The sequence below is a fragment of the Pelodiscus sinensis genome, chromosome 2, assembly GCF_049634645.1.
Source record: "Pelodiscus sinensis isolate JC-2024 chromosome 2, ASM4963464v1, whole genome shotgun sequence".
Lineage (NCBI taxonomy): Eukaryota > Metazoa > Chordata > Testudines > Trionychidae > Pelodiscus > Pelodiscus sinensis.
In genome coordinates this window covers 44,458,327-44,475,311 of record NC_134712.1, presented here as the reverse complement: position 1 = coordinate 44,475,311, position 16,985 = coordinate 44,458,327, and the positions used below count along the sequence as shown (strand labels likewise).

At 39.5% G+C, this 16,985-nt stretch overlaps 1 protein-coding gene across 4 annotated transcripts in view; it reads right to left on the bottom strand.

Annotated features, from left to right (window-relative positions):
* Nucleotides 1-16,985, bottom strand: part of MMP16 (matrix metallopeptidase 16) — a 254,586-nt gene that overhangs the window by 183,627 nt on the left and 53,974 nt on the right. The window contains exon 2 of one of the 4 annotated variants that reach the window (XM_075920428.1): nucleotides 13,199-13,312. The exons of the other annotated variants lie outside the window; for them this stretch is intronic. The gene's annotated coding sequence lies outside the window, so the exon portion shown is untranslated. The remainder of the gene's footprint in view (nucleotides 1-13,198; nucleotides 13,313-16,985) is intronic. 4 annotated transcript variants of the gene reach the window in all.

Here is a 16,985-nt window from a genome sequence, read left to right as displayed (position 1 = left end):
CAGGTATACAGAGGGAGAAACAGACAGATGCTATATCTTGGGTTTGCATGGAATCCTGCACATCATGGCCTCCTTTCATGGGGGTGTTCTGAGAACTGCAGTTCCTGGGATCCTTTCAGTTACCCCCTTTCCCCACCCCCAGCAGGGTCAACAGCCACCGTGGGCCACGGGCAAGAAGGGACAGGGCCAAGGGCAGAATGGGTGAGGCCACAGTCAGTCCTTAGCACTGCCCAGACTTCGGCATACCTCCCCCAGCCCTCAGAGCTGCACATTGCTTTGGCAGCAATTCAAAGGGGTGTGAGGCTCCAGCTGCTGCTGCAGTAGCAGCAACTGGGAGCTCTGGGAATCTTTGAATCTTTCAGCCCCAGGGCAATTGCTCCCTTTGCTACAACCCCATTGGTTGGCTTGTCTCTCCACTCATTATCACACTCTTGTCTTCTATTTGCAAGCTGGACTCCACAGAGACCAGTGGCCTCTAGTACCAGCCAACTTCTCTGCAGTGCAAGTTAGTTGGCAAAATAAAATTCTGCACTGTAGTGAGGGGTTTGTTTGTCACCTCACTAAACCCTGGTGGGTGGGGCCACAACTAAGGATGTTAACTAGTGGTTAATTTAGCAGTTGAGTAAACTACTTAATAGGCACTTCCACATTCCTCCTTTGAAACGTACAAGAGTCCCTAGCTGATCCCGGGTTCCACAGAAATACTGCGCAGAGCCCAAGATCATCTGGGAGTCCCCAGCTGACCCCAGGCTCCACGTGGTGGTGCCGCTTTAAAACACTGAGGCAGCATTTCAAAGGAGCAGTGCCAGAGAGCTGGAGGACAGATACACAGGCCTGCAGAGTAGCTAAGTCTTGGCTGACCATTGACGGAGGTGGAAGTATCGTTCCAGCTCCTGAAGAAGGACTGCCTGCATGCTGATGCCAGTCAGGAGAGACCAATGCCAACATGATGGCCAGGGATTTTCCTGAGAGCAGAGAGACAGAGAATCCAGAGGGACAAGGAAAGTCAGGTAGGAAGTAACCCATGGAGGATTTTTGGGTACCAGAACAAGGCTCAGCATGTTTTGGTGGGAGCACTTCTGAATTGGTGGCAGACAACCCTGCCCCTGCAAGGTTCAGTGGAGAGGGAGGCCTACTCCAACTACGCCCACCAACGGGTGGCTCTGCACCCCTTACAATCGACTCTGGCCACTAGACTATGCTGCCCTGGGAAAAAAATGAGGAGCTTTGCCAGCGACTTTAGCTGTCAGGCTATACTGTCCTGGTAAATGAGGCTGTGGTTAGGACCCAAACAGTTGAATCACATGGTGTTGAGCCAACAAGGAGGCCTTACAGCACCAGACCCCTAAGCGTGACAGGCATATCAACCCCACAACACCAAAAGAATAAAATTTTAAAAGAAAATTTACTACAATTCAAAAGCTGACTAGACTTCAGCTTAATAGTGTCCTTTAAGGGACAGAAAGATTTTTAAAATGCAAAAAAATCTTAGCAAAGACATAATTTACAGCTCTTATGAATAAAAACTGCTATAGCAACAAACTGTTTTAAATTCTGCCCTTGTTTAATTACAACCTATAGTAAATCTCCTGTGCTTGGGGTTAGTGATAAACATTGACATATGCCCTATGAACATTATGAACATACAAGGTCTTACAACACCCCTAGCATAATTTCTTATCACTTTATTCAAAAACACTCCAGCATGTTTAGCTGATTGTCAAAACCCTTTCAAGATTAGAACTAGCCTTTCCTCTGTGGAAAGAAAAATATTGTGTCTATAATTTCCTCCATAATGGTAAGCTCTGTTTTAAAGAGAAACAGTCAACATGACAGAGTGAGACAAGATGGGTGAGGTAATATCTTTTATTGAACTAACTTCTGTTGGTGGCAGAGGCTGCTCTAATAAAGAATATAACCTCACCCACCTTGCTTTTCTCTCATATCTTGGGATGAGCTCAGCCATATCATCACCACATGAAACATGACATAATCAGTTTCAAAATATGAGTTAACAATAGGTGCAGGTTCTACACCTGCCCGTAATTCCTCTATGAATTTTTGTGGCTCTATAATTACATTTTCCAGTTTTTAAAACTGTCTATTCTTGCTGTGTGAAAAACACATACAAAGTATATTAGCTCAATTTTTAAGGCAGAGGGGAACTAATGCCCAAGGATGATGTCAGGAGTAGCTTTGTGGCTTATTTAGCTCCTTACTCTTGTTTGTGGAAATATCTGTGTACAGTAGTGGCAATATGGGTGTTAGAGCAAAAGCTAAAACTTGGGAGCAGCTACTGTAAACAGCTTGCTCCCCTTGATAAGAGATTTGCTGTACCCATCTTTGTTGGTCACAGCATCATTAATTTCTTCATATTAATTTCCCACAAAAGGGTAGCAACACCTAAGAGCAGTGACAACTGTGTGTTTTGAAAAGAAGGTGTTTTAAAGCTATCAAAAGGAAAGGTCCCCTATAGGTCACAAGAAAAGTGAGAATTTTGCAGCTTGATGAGGATGGGGCCTGTGTGTTTCTTCTTATCCCTAGCCAACATAGCCATGATTCTTTCCCCACAGGCCTGCCTTCCCAAATCCCTGGCGTAATGTCTACACAGCAGCGTTATTTCAGAATCACTGATGTCCTTCCAACATTTATCATCAGGCACACAGCTATCTTAAGCTGGTTCGCTCCTGATATAATACTATTAAATTGTTGTCTCAACCTCGTAATGTAGCATAACCTGGTCCAGTCCTGCTCTCTCAATGAACACCAGCCTGTTGTGATGGGATTCAACCACTGAATCCAATATAGTGCTGTGGTCCCTGGGTTTCAACAGTGACTTACTTCTATACCTAACTCTGGATCTCAGTACACTCCCCAGGTGCAGACCCTGTGTTCACTTCTCTTGGGCAAAAGAACCTTGCAGTCAGCCATCTGGCCCCTAGAACTCATACTTCAGCCTTTCTAAGCCCCTCAGTTGCTTAAACACATACTCCTCCCACACCAAAAACCAGCTGGCTATGGGTATTGTGGTTTCTAGTTAACCTCTTCAGGGACAATGTGATGGTAAAACAAGGAAACACAGGCTTAGCAAAGATAATTTTCATGCATATATAAAAAACCACACAAGAGACCTGCAGATCTATGAAAAGCAACAAACTCTTGAATGCATTTCTCCTGTGTGATCTCACATTCCTTTATAAGTCTAAGTTTGGTCCAAATCCTTTAGGGGAGGTAAAGTCCTAGCAATGTATGGCTCCCTTGGTCTTATTTAAAGTAAGCGTGTCACCTTTTATTGTGCCCCTGCTCTGCTGCTAGAGATTTGTCATGTTACAACAACTCCCCAACCCTAGCCACTCAATTTTAGGCCACAGAATCATTCCAAATCGATGGCCTTGCCTTTACAATCCACATTGCCCAATTGGGGAAGAGTTTACTAGATAATCTTTCATCAGGTGTCATGTTCCTTCTACAGCAAGCCACAACCAAGACTGCATTCAAAACAGAGGTACAAATATTACAACCATTCACAAAAGTGGAATTAATACACTGACAGACGCATATTACCCCACTGCATTTTTCTGTAGCATATGTTAGTTCCTGAATTGGTGTGAGCTATCTATTCTGTAGGGAGATTCCACTCTGAGAAGCATCATTGTGAAATGGCATCATGGGGCTCAGTGTTTGTTGATTCTAAAATAGCATCTCTCAGTTTACAAGTAAAAACATGACAAGTGGAAAAAAAAGATGGTTCCTTAACTGCCAGCCCTGGGGCTCAGTGTGGGATCCAATCAGCATACTGTTTTCTTTTGACACCATCCTCATTAATCTTGATCCAGCTGATGCATGTCATGATTCTAGTTAAAGTGCAAATGACGTATTGATGCATTCTTGATGTGGCTTGATGGGTCTCAATTTCCCCATGAGTAAAATGAGGACATTAATAACTACTGATGTGGGTTGTGATGATTAATTAGTTAATGTTTGCAAACTGCCTCATTAATCCTAAAATTCAGTAAAATTACCCCAAACTCTCCAGTAGCCAGATGCTTATCTTATTTGTAGTACTGCCCATTAAAATCTTTTTTTTTAATATTAGCATCAGTACAAGCAGTTGGATTCCAGTTCTCTGATACCAGAAGACTGGGGAGGACCTGAAAATCCCCTTTCTCTTATATAATGAAATATTTCAATCTTCATCCTTTTCCTGTATATATTGCCACGATCACCAGGAAGCTAGGTAAGCAAAAAGACATAACATTTTCACCCTAAAATACTAAGAGTGGCACTCACCCAAAATGTGTTTTAAAATAACTATATTCACTTAATTCAGGAAAAAAATTATTAACTGTCTTAAATTAACTGTGGAAAGATTGCAAGCAGTGTAGGCAGTAAGATGACCAGATAGCAAGTACGAAAGATCAGGATGGGGGGAGGGGAATAGGCACTTATATAAGACAAAGCCCCAAATATCAGGACTAGGACATCTGATCTCCCTATAGGATACAGAACACATCTTTTTGTGCAACTGCTTTTTTAAACATAAATCAGTAATTCATTTGAAATGTCTTAAGGTAAAATATCAGCTATGTTAACAAAGAGTTTGGTTTCAGCACCTAATCAGTTTGACTGCATGAAAGAATCTCCACTTTTCACTATACTTAATGTAGTCAGAGGTTAAATTATTGATTACCTTATCAAATATCTGCATTTTGCAGTCCCTGGCTGTGTAATTAAAGGTACAGCATTATACTGCACTGTCCAGGGTCAATAACTGAAAAAAATCATTAATTTAAATAATAAGCCTGGCATTTTCAATGTTATGAAGTGCTTTGAGGTTGATAAAAAGGATGGCCAGATTTAAAAAAAAGTCATACTTCATACTGACATAGCTTTTCAGAAATTTTAATAAGAATGTAAACTTGAGACATCTCAGTATGATAGGGCTATTAAGACTCCTTGTGTATGTCATATGATTCCTGGTCAGCTGAGAATACTACTTAAAATTGTCTTGTCTTTATAAGATTTGATATTCCTTGTCATTTAAATACTTCTCCACACCATCTTTTAATAAAAAAATATATTCATTAACAGTGTATTAATAATCCCTGGACATGTATATACTGTAGGCTTCATTTATCCTGTTCCAGTTCTGATTTTGCCAGGTACTTAAACAGTAAATATGTTAGGAAACCCACTAATAAAAGGAAGCTGCATACCAAATTTGGTGGTCCTCACTCATAGGGTATATCTACACAGCAGGGCTTAATTCAAAATAAACTACACAAATTGAGCTACACCAATTGCATAGCTTATTTCAAAATAGCTTATTTCGAAATTGGGAGCATCTACACTGCACTTATTATGAAATAGAGCACTCTTCCTCCAACATCCCTTACTCCTTGTACAATAAGGTTACAGGAGTCAGGATAAGAAAGTCCTCCTGCTTGACAGTATTTCGACATTATTTCAAAATAACTTCCTGCTGTGTAGACGCAGACTAAGTTATTTCGAAATAACGCTAGTTACTTTGAAATAATGTTGCTGTCTAGATGTACCCTTACTGTTTTGGAGGAGTTCTTGAACAGACAGACAGACAGATATACAGATGGACAAACTCTCAAACGTATAATAGATTGAAAAGACGGGTCTGAATTTCCAATGTGTTGCATCAGTTTTATACAGTTATTACGCCAGTGACAGCAAAATTATGCCCATATGAACCCAGATTCAGGCCCAAAATGTCTAATGGGCTAGATCACAATCTTGGAGACTAGAACACTTACTGAGACTGCCTTATATTTTCTATTTGACCTTGGAGAAATCAAACACTGAGATCAGTTTTCTAATTACAAAATGGGAATACGAGTCATGAAAATTGATACTCAAAATTTTTTAATTATCTTTAATAAAGAAGTAAACTATAATTGTTTTTCCATGACCATCGATTGATACTTATCAAGGTAAAAAAGGATATTAGAAAGAAGAAAGCAACTTTGTACTTGAGCTAGACAATTTGTCATAATTTTGCAAGGCTCTCTTACAGTGTATTCATTACTCTAATCTTCATTTTCCAAAGCGCTTGGGATCCTTCAATGAAATTATTTTATTTCGTGATTTGTAAAGAGCATCTTTCTCTGATGTTCCAAAGGTAAAATTTTTCAATTCGAGTAAACTGGATAAATTAAAAACTTCTGTGCTTTTTTACCAGATTTCTAAAATGTACAACCTTGACTCACACACACGCACACACACAAAGGGTGTGTCTAGACTACAGGGTTTTGTCAACAAAAGTGGCCTTTTGCTGACAAAACTATACCTGCATCTACACTACCGCCGAGTTCTGTCGACATAACATCGACAGAACTCGGCAGTTTTTTCGACGGCGGTAAACCTCATTCTACGAGGAATAACACCTTTTGTCAACAGAGTTCTGATTTATTGCATCTACACTGTCCTTTGCATCTACACTGTCATGTCAACAAAGTGGCTTGCTTTGTTGACAGAACTGGATGTAGTCTAAACGCTCTCTGTTGACAGAAGCTTTGTCGACAGTATCTGTCGACAAAGCCTCTGTCGACAAAAGCCTGTAGGCTAGACGTACCCAGAGTCAACACTAAGCACTAAGCATGATAAAAATATGACTAAATTCTGATCCTGCAATTTGCCATGCTTTACAAACAGTGTCAAGTATGACAAATACTGAGGGTATGTCTACACTACCCCGCTAGTTCGAACTAGCGGGGGTAATGTAGTCATCCGTAGTTGCAAATGAAGCCCGGGATTTGAATTTCCTGGGCTTCATTTGCATGAAGCCGGATGGCGCCATTTTTAAATGCCGGCTAGTTCGAACCCCGTGCCGCACGGATACACGCGGCACGGAGTAGCTAGTTCGGATTAGGTGGAACGAGGAGTACAGCTAGTTCAGATTAGAAGCCTAATCCGAACTAGCTACTCCGTGCCGCGTGTAGTCGCGCGGCACGGGGTTCGAACGAGCCGTCATTAAAAAATGGCGCCGGCCGGCTTCATGCAAATGAAGCCTGGGAAATTCAAATCCCGGGCTTCATTTGCAACTGCGGATGACTACACTACCCCCGCTAGTTCGAACTAGCGGGGTAGTGTAGACATACCCTGAGGTATTTAAGGTGGATGTAAAAGACTATTTGTTGTAGTTTGCTAGGTCATTTATGAATACACAGGTGATCCTGCTAATCTTCTGCCATGGCTGCTCTTGGGCAAATAGAGACCTCAGATTTCATACTTTCTTACGGATAAAGAACAAAATTCCTCTCCTTTACAAAAATCTTAGAAACTTGCAAAACATCTTGTCAACTATGGCTATTTAGCATGCTATGCTTTTCATCTGAATGTACCTTTTGTATCCATGATACGCTTAGAGGGAAATCCGTTGCATTGAATCTTCATGGTGCAGTTGTTTGTGTATGGAGAGAGAGAGAGGCTCCACACTACAACAAGGGACTCCATGTTAGCCACAAATATCAGGGCCAGGGTTAAGAAGGGACTACATGACAGGTGATTACACAAAACAAGTAACTCACTGACTCCTTATCAACAATTTCAGGCTTCAGCAATGACCAGAGAGACCCCTTGTCATCTCACAGTACTGTAGGTTAAATTCCATCTTGCAATATATAAACCCAAATATTTACATTTAATGTGTGATGGGCGACTTTCACCCTAAGACTACAAGTTACCCAAGTTACCAGTTCTTTGTATCTAAATAAGGCTTACCTGCCTGAATTCCGTATCACCACTAAAATCTTATGTCCCTCTCAGCTTTAAGATTACACTGTAGCTTTTCTTAGACCTTGTAGCTTTTCTCCTGTAGTATTCAATATTAACTCCTCCTCTACATGTGATGTTTCAAGCTCACAATGGTAATAAACTTAATGGAGAATTAGATCTCTTCTACTATATTAACCAGTACAGTTAATGGTCAATACCATTCTGTTACCCTAGCAAACATCCCATGTAGCCTTGTAGCCTGTTACCCTAGCAAACATCCCATGCAGCCTTGCTATTATAGAGAGTAGTACACTAGCCAAAGTATTTTATTTGACTTCTCCCTTCAAAAAAAAAAAAGCAGTTCAGTATCATAATAATGCCCTGACAAGAACTATATTTCACTTTCACCAGAGTAAAATGTTGTTCTTTGTACCTACCTTTACCCTGATCTATCTCTTCTTCTAGGGTTCCAATCCCAAGCCATCAGGCACAGATGATCATATTAGAAAAGAAGTTTGGGAAAAGTAAAAGTATAACACATAGTTAAAGTTGAAATTTAACCAGTTTTTTAAAAGGCCATTTTTTTCTTATGTCACATTCATCAGCTCTTTTAAAGAGATATGGAAGAGTAGGGGAAGGATGCATGGTCTTTTATGCATGAATGAACAACGCAAACATGATATAAACAGCCTTAAAATGTATTTTCCTAATAAAAAAAGGGAATTAAAAGGTAGGCACACAGATTGCTCCACAGTGAGTTTTATGGATCAAATCCCTAGAAGCACTCACATGGCTATAATGGCGAGAGGACTGCAAAATTTAAGGCTAAATCTACATTGCGCTCTCTTGCACAAAAACATATGCAAATGAGACATGGCAATGAATATCTCCATACCTCACTTGCATACTTAATGAGTCACCATTTTTGCGCAAAAACCCCCTCTTGCACAAGAGCCGTTCTCCACTTATTTTCAGTCAGAACGGCTCTTGTGCAAAAGCCCCTTGCGCAAAATGGCGGCTCATTAAGTATACAGATGTGGCGCAGCGATATTCATTGCCACACCTCATTTGCATATGTTCTTCCACAAGAGAGCACGATGTAGACATAGCCCATGTGTGCAATGGGCCAGCTAGCCCTAAGGACAGTTAGCCCTAAGTGAAAGGAGCACAGAGGAAAGATGAACCTGCTTCAAAGGCAGGCTCCTGTGCCAATTAGAAAAAGGGTACAAAAGCAGGCTCACAAGTACTAGAAAAATATACTTTAGAGAAGTGTTTCTTAAACTTTTTGAGACCACGAAACAGCAAACAGTAATATTTTTTAATGCGGAACACCTATGAAAATTTTCTTCAAAAAAAAATTGTCAGACAAAAAAGACAAAAACACAGAAGAAACAAAAACAAAGAAGAGGTTGCAGCACACCAGCAAGTTGTTCATGGAACACCAGTGTTCCACAGAACATAGTTTAAGAAACTCTGCTGTAGAGCACAATGGACAGAGACATGAACTCCCTTGATGGGACTCCCTCACCTTTCTAAATATTCCTTTGTGCAGATTCTGTGGAGCTTCCTTCAGAGATCAACAAGCATCTTGGGGCTGATGCAAAAGGAGAGAAGAGTTGGGAAATGTCTCTCTTCACAAAACTACATATGTCTCATTTTGAGTGGATGGTTAGATGGATGGATGAGCCCCCGCATCTGTTTGCCTGGGAGGAAGCTACATTTTGGACCAACTGGACAGAAATGCTGAAATGCTAGGGATGTGTGTTTTCTTTAAGATTCTTCTTGGACATGTGTAAGATTGCAATTATTATATCATTTATTCATGTAATTAATTTAGGCTGGGATTTCCAAAGGGCACTAGGGAGTTAAGTGCCCAGCAAGAGTTACAAAGAGATGGGCTTGTAATTCTTTAAGGCCATTTGTCAATGGCCAGCCTTATATTTTATTAGGTTTCCATAGAAAAGTTGCCCCTTGTGGAAGGAAATGGGCATTAAGAAGAAGTTTGAAGGAAGAAAGGGAGGTTGCACAACATGTGTTCAGGGAGCACAGACACTAACTACATGGAGATTGAGAGCACCTTTCTGTCAAGAAAACATGCTTGTTTCTTCCAATGTCTTGAATGGAGATGAAATTAAACAAATACAAACATGTAAACAACAAGAACAATTTCTGCTTGTACAGTTCCTTGACTTTCTAATACATCTTTGTCTGTGCACTCACGTCATTGATTAATATCAACTTAGCTCTCAGAATAAATGAGTGCTTTTTAACTATTCTTGCATTGCTAAGAGGGACTAAAATATTTTGGTGAGACCCACAAGAATAGCGGCTTTAAAAGAAAAAGCCCATTACAACATAATAGGCTAGGTGGGACAAAAACCATGTTTCAACAATGGTAATCTGAAGAATTTACCCAAATGAAGACAGTATTTAAAAGGCAGGTCAGATGTAACTTGTCAGCTACAATACTTTATTTTTAGAGAAATACTGGGTGCCAGAGCCTCAATTTATATGGACTATTATAGCTCCACTAAAGTCAACAGAGCTATGAAAATTTCTACCAGCTAGGAATATGATCCTAGATTTGTATTGGTTTACAGGAGTTCACACAATGCATCAGGTGTTATAAAAACACAAAGAAGGCACAGTCCCTGTCCCAAAGAGCCCATATTCCAAAAAGACAGAGATGAAAGATAAGAGACAGCAGGACAGCAAACAAATACAGAGGCCAAAGTGGTGACTGTCTACACCCCAATACAAAATGTTAATGACACAATGTTGGCTGCTTTTTTCAATTACATGACACATCATCTCAAATTCTCTTACAATCACACTCTTGTAGGAGCCACAATAGGGACAGATCTTTTGTAGGAATCTGAATAAGGGGAAGGGACTTGAGGACAAGCCCATGAAGGACTAATTTACTCCATATTCTCTAACTACTTTTAATTAAAAATGACTTTCAAATTCCTTCTGAATTTTTCATGCTTGGCCAGAGTGGTGATATTTATTTTTCAAACAGAATTTGTATAAAAAACTCTATAATGTTCAGAAATGGAATAAAATCCCTTGGTGAGAGAGACAAGCTTTTGAGCTACAAAGAGCTTTTCTTTCACACCAAAGGTCCAATGAAAGATATTGCCTTAACCACCCTGCCTCTCTAATATCCGGGGAGCAACAGGGCTAAAACACTGCATACACAGAATCTTCTCTGTAATGTAGCTATTCTACCAGAAAACTGAAGCTGACCCAGACTCTGTTTCACTTGTCCTAGTGAGCCAGTTAACCACATTTACAGAATTTCAGCAAATCTCTAAACTGTATGTATTTGACTCAGCAGTCAGTTACAGATAGAAAAGTATTTTTTCAAAGAGTAAATCTTACAGTAATAGCTTTAGCAATTTGGTACTGTGGGATTAAACTTCTTCAGTAGCTCATCAGCCACGGTTTAGCCCAGTCAAGTTAAATTAAGGTCAGAGGTTCAAATAGAGCTGCCTTTAGCTGATGAGTTCTTGGATAAGCAGGGCTGGTTTTTAATGCTATAAGAGTACTGGAAAATGTTCAGAAAAGCATGTTTCCATTTCAGTTTATTTCTAAAACAGTACAGCTTATTACAGTATCACAATGGCTTTTTTTTCCTACTGTAAATTCACTTCAGTGTAAGTTTGCTTATTCTGAGTCTTAATTTCATATCAATGTTCTAATTCACCAATGAGGTATATTTTGCCATCCCTACTTATAATGGGCTTACTTTCTCTAGCCATTTCTCTGATCGCCAGTTATCCCTCAAGTCTACAGGAGCAAGAAGGACATCAAATACTGAGAACTGACATCCCAAATTCTCATTTTTTGAGGTTACCAGAACTCTCACAGCTGGGATGATTTTGCAAACGGGAAAGAGAATGAGGTTGCTGGTAGAGTGAGACACAATGGGAAGAACAGAATGGAAGAACAAATGGGTGGCAGAGGTTAAGTATGAAGGCAGGCTGCCAAATGGCACCTTATAGTTTGGGCACTGGATAACAACAAAGAAACATGCATAATGATATGGAAGACAGACTTGGGTTTCTTTTCTTTTTTATAGTGGGCACAACCATCCCACTGTTACATGATACTGTTTTGTGGAAAAAAAAATTTCATAGTGAGGGTTTTGGGTTTGGTTATTGGTTTTTTTAATTTTATCACGTAACAGTGGGATGGCAGTGTCCACTATAAAAAAGAAAAGAACCCAAGTCTTTTTAAGGAGAGAAGACAAAACGTTTCATGAGCCTTTCAATTCATCTCCTCACTGATAAGTACATTGCCTGATTTCAGTAGGCATACTGAGGACAGGCCATTATCTTTCTGTATGTGGCCAAATGAGAGTACTGGAGGGATGGACTTGCCAAAACTCACAACCGCCCTGAGGAAAACAAACCCTCTTCTCCCCAGCAAAAATTTATTCCACTTGTGAGAAATGACATCAAATACACTCCTCAAAACTTGGCAATTATATTTAACTTCAAAATAATAAGCTGTAGATAAATAACTGGGAAAACACAAAAAGAGCTGGTTAGAACAATAATGAAGTTGTGGGAGTCATTTACAAACCGTCTCTTCCTCTCATACCCTTGAAATCTCAGCAGACCTGGCACATATAACAAAGTAGAGCACTTGTCATTTTTGATGAGATGAATGAAATCAAGCAAAGCATAAAGATTTTTTTATAGACACAAGGTTAATTAAATAGCTTTCTCCACCTACATCAGTCATTGCAGAAGGAAGGAACGACAAGTTTTAGAGAAAACAGCAAAACATTTAAAATGCTAAACTATCTGAGCTGGATACGTCATCACAACTTTCTGACAATGCGGTCAAACTAGTACAATTATAAGAAATACAGAGGCAAGCATAGCAGAGCCAAGAACATTCTAAAGCTAACTATTTTTGACTCGCCTACTGAGAATTTTTAAAATCCTCTCTTGTAATCAGATTCTGAACAATCAAAAATTAACATGAACAGTTAATTCTGGAAGCCTCAAACAATCAAACAGGGAAGAGCTAAGCAAGAAGATTAAATTAAATTCTGCAGCTGCAGTCATTTATATGATACTAGAACAAGCTTTTCAAAAAGACAGAGAAAATGAAATGTACAGTAACAATTGAACATAAAACTCAATATATAATCAGTGGGGAATAAAAACACTCCCGTTAGTAAAGACTGCTATTTTCTGAAATTAAAATGTACATATATTTTAGATTCTAAGGGATATATAAGAAAAAATAGTACGGAATGGCTTAACAAGTGGATTAATCAAAATCTATAGCTAATCTGGTCATGGTAATCTGATCATGGTAATATGGTAATAAATTGTAAATTTGTAATAAATGATTATTTAGGTTTAACTAGCCAACATTTACATTCACTCACAAAGAAATGTAAAATACAGTGGGCATCAGCATCAGTTTAGCTTACCACAGATCATATGGAAGGATGTCCCAATAGATTCTGTATCTTGTATTGGCATGGCATCTGCTGTACATAGCAACACTTTATCTGATGTAATAAGGCCTTCTGCTCTCAGTCATTCTAAGTTATAAAACAAATGATTACGTGATTTCACCATGAGCAACCTCATGATATACTCACAAGGTGCGATGGAAATAATGGATGTAATATACAACATGCTGCCTGCATGTTGATGTAGCATATTGGGAGGAAACTCCAAAGTTTCTCTATTACAAGTATGTATTGTTTTTCCATAAAACCTAAAACTGATATTTGTCAACTAGCCAGATAGGTAAATGCTCCTAGCACATTTTATTTTGTGCTTTGTTTATAACATATACTACTCACTTAAGCTTCTCAGTACATTTACCTAATTAAAACACAATTAAATTCAATGTAAAACAACATGCTTTCAACTGCTGGCTGCATCAAAACCATTTTTCAGAATGATTTCTATTTGATACAATGGAATGTGCAGACAGTGTCTGCAGTAAGTTACCTAATCGGTTCCTATAAACACAGCACTCCTTCACAACCAACTTTCCTTTACCAAAAAGGTGAGCACACAGCTGGAGACTTAAGGTCATCAACTCCAGGCCACGGCAAACTGAAAAGAGATGCAATCTCCAAAACAGAAGACCTGTCTCCCTTTCCCTCTCCCTTTCCCCCTCTTTATTCCCCCCCCCCCCTTCTCTCTCATGATGGAGGACAATGAAGAATAACTTCATCCATTACTGCTAGAGTTCCCAGATGAACGACTGGGGATGCTAGAGATATTTTGCCACTGGTCAGCACTACTCAAGTCACCTAGCTGATAAACTCAATGATTATAAATAAGACTGCCAATGACAGCACATAGTTCCTGAGGCACAGGGACCTGCCAACCAAATACTGGCTATTTTATTATGCTAAAAATGGACTCTGGACACAGCCAAAGACCTCGGTTTCCCTAGCCATTGTAAGAGTCTAGGTTTCTAGGCTGCAGTTCATCCACTACTCCCGGAAACTCCAGAAGAAAGAGTGGCCAAAATTCAACCACAGAATGTGGAGAAATTTATCTCTCGTTGGTACAAACATATACCATAAATCTGACCAGTTTTGCATAATACGATCAGCCAAGATTTGTTTTTTTAAATGGGTGCCTGAAATTAGGCTCCCAAAAAGTCTCCTGACATGCTAAAAGCGATGAACACCCACCAACTCCAATTCATGTAAAAAAATCAATCATATAGATTCTTCTAAGGGCCTTGTAAAAGAAAGGTACTTCTATATCCAAACTTATCCATGATTAAGATTATTATATTATCAGTTAATCACAGAACTGTCCAATAATTCTCCCCTAGAGACTTCTAAAATCACATGAGACCTCCAAGAGTTAATTAAATCCATCCCCTGTTTTTATGCACTTCAGTCAGGCTTTCTACACACTCCTGGGCAAGGTATGGGGGGATGGCTCTGTGACCCAGAAGGGGCAGGCCTGGGGTGAAAGGAATAGGGGCAGGGCAGTCAGGCCTCCATACTGCCAGAAGTATGGTGCTGCCCCCTCCAGCCCTGTAGCGCTCTCGAGGCAAATTAAAGGACCTGGGGCTAAGCTCCTTCACCATCTGGGCATATCCTTTAGCAAAATGCAAAATTGTCATCTCAAGTCAAAGTAAGACCAATGCAGGGTATTGGAGAGATTCCTTTCAGGATTTTATCTCTATTGCTACAAAATCAATGTCTCTTTTTAATGGACAAAAAATTACCTTGATTTCCAAGCCCCTCTAAAACACAGAACCAGAATGAACAAGTAATCAATCTGCTCCATGTAATGCGATCTAGACATTAAATCACCATGCCTAAGAAAAGCAAGTGTGAATTTTGACTACAGGGACAAGATTGCCCAGGGTTAACATGACCAGGACTTGGATCTAGTGCAGTCTTTTTTCCAACAAGTACTCAATCCCCATGTCATATCAATAAAAGTAGAAAGGCAGTTCCAAGCTGACCATGAATTCTATGGAGTAAATTCTGCTCTGAGTCACACCAGTGTAAATACAGAATATTGACACTGATAACAGATTTATACTTTGATTTACATTAGTGTAGATCAGGGCACAATTTGACCCTGTCTAGTATTTCAGCAAAAGAAACAAGAATATATGGTTTTCATTAATTGCTGAATTTCCTTAGGAAATCACAAAATAGCTCTTCAGCAGAGAATTCAGAAACAGAAGCTCTGGTGATGCTAGATAACCTTCCAGTCCGTTCATCAAAAGTGTTTACAATTTAAATTTGAAAGGAGGTGAAACAATTAAAAACACTCGACAGAATCTGTTAAGCTGTGCCCAATGCATTTTGATAAAGCATTTTTGTTTTCTTTTTAATGCGAATCCAGATTGATTGTCTACTGACAGGACTTTCTTGTAAAATAATGAGTCAAAATATGCTTTCCTCTCTCAGACAAAATTATCACTTACCCTGTAAAAATGAATGTGAGTTTTACCCGAGTAAGGGTTTAATAAAAACTGCAAAATGAAGTCATGCATTTTTACCCATTAAGTTTCCTTAAATAGATTATACATACTGGAGAAAGAGATTTCAAATGTCATTAAGATGCCTAGCGCAGCTTCATTAATTTTTATAAAATCATTTCTTTTCAGGAGGAATTAATCAAGTCCTACATATAATTCAGCTTTGTTTCTTATGTTATAGTTGTTATCTCTTCTATTTCTCTCACTGCAACTTTTTCTACTTCCGGGAAAACAGAAATTCAAGAAATGGACTAAAATACTGTACTATGATATGAGCTGTCTCCTGACAAAATCTGCTCATGGAGATAACTTCTCAAGCACATATCTGTTAATCAGCACTATGTCTGGTATATGTTTACAGGATCTGGCCCTAAAACGATGCAAAAACATTTTATTCTTTGTTCTCATAAAAACAAGTAGGCCTTGTCTTCTTTCAAAGACAAAACCTGAACATTTTTACAACACATTTTCTTTCACTCATTCTGGGTGACTGAGTCTACATTGGCACCCCTTTCCGGAAAAGGGATGCTAATGTAGACTTCGGAATTGCAAATTCCGCGGGGGATTTAAATATCTCCTGGGGCATTTGCATTTACTTGGCTGCCGCTTTTTTCCGGCTTGGGGATAAGCCGGAGAAAAGCGCCAGTCTAGACGTGATTCTCTGGAAAATAAGCCCTTTTCCAGAGGATTTCTTAGTCTTATTTCTTATTTCTTATTGAAAGTAGGAATAAGAAATCCTCCGGAAAAGGGCTTATTTTCCGGAGAATCACGTCTAGACTGGCGCTTTTCTCCGGCTTATCTCCAAGCCGGAAAAAAGCGGCAGCCATGTAAATGCAAATACCCTGGGGGATATTTAAATCCCCCGCGGAATTTGCAATTCCGAAGTCTACATTAGCATCCCTTTTCCGGAAAGGGGTGCCAATGTAGACTCAGCCCTTATGTCTACACTACAGCACTAATTCAAACTAACTTAATTCGAATTAGTTAATTCGAACTAAGCTAATTTGAATTAGTGCATCTAGACTTAAAAACTAATTCGAATTAGCGTTTTGCTTATTCGAACTAGCGTGTCCACATTGAGTGGATCCTGTACCGAAGTTAAGGCTGGCCGGAACCAATGCTGGCAGGGCATCAGTTTAGGGCTTAGAGTGTGGAACTGCTGCCTCAGGCTAGCCTAGGGCTATGCTTAAAAGGACCCGACCCCCAGCCCGGACAAACAGTTCTCAGGGTTCCCCACTTGC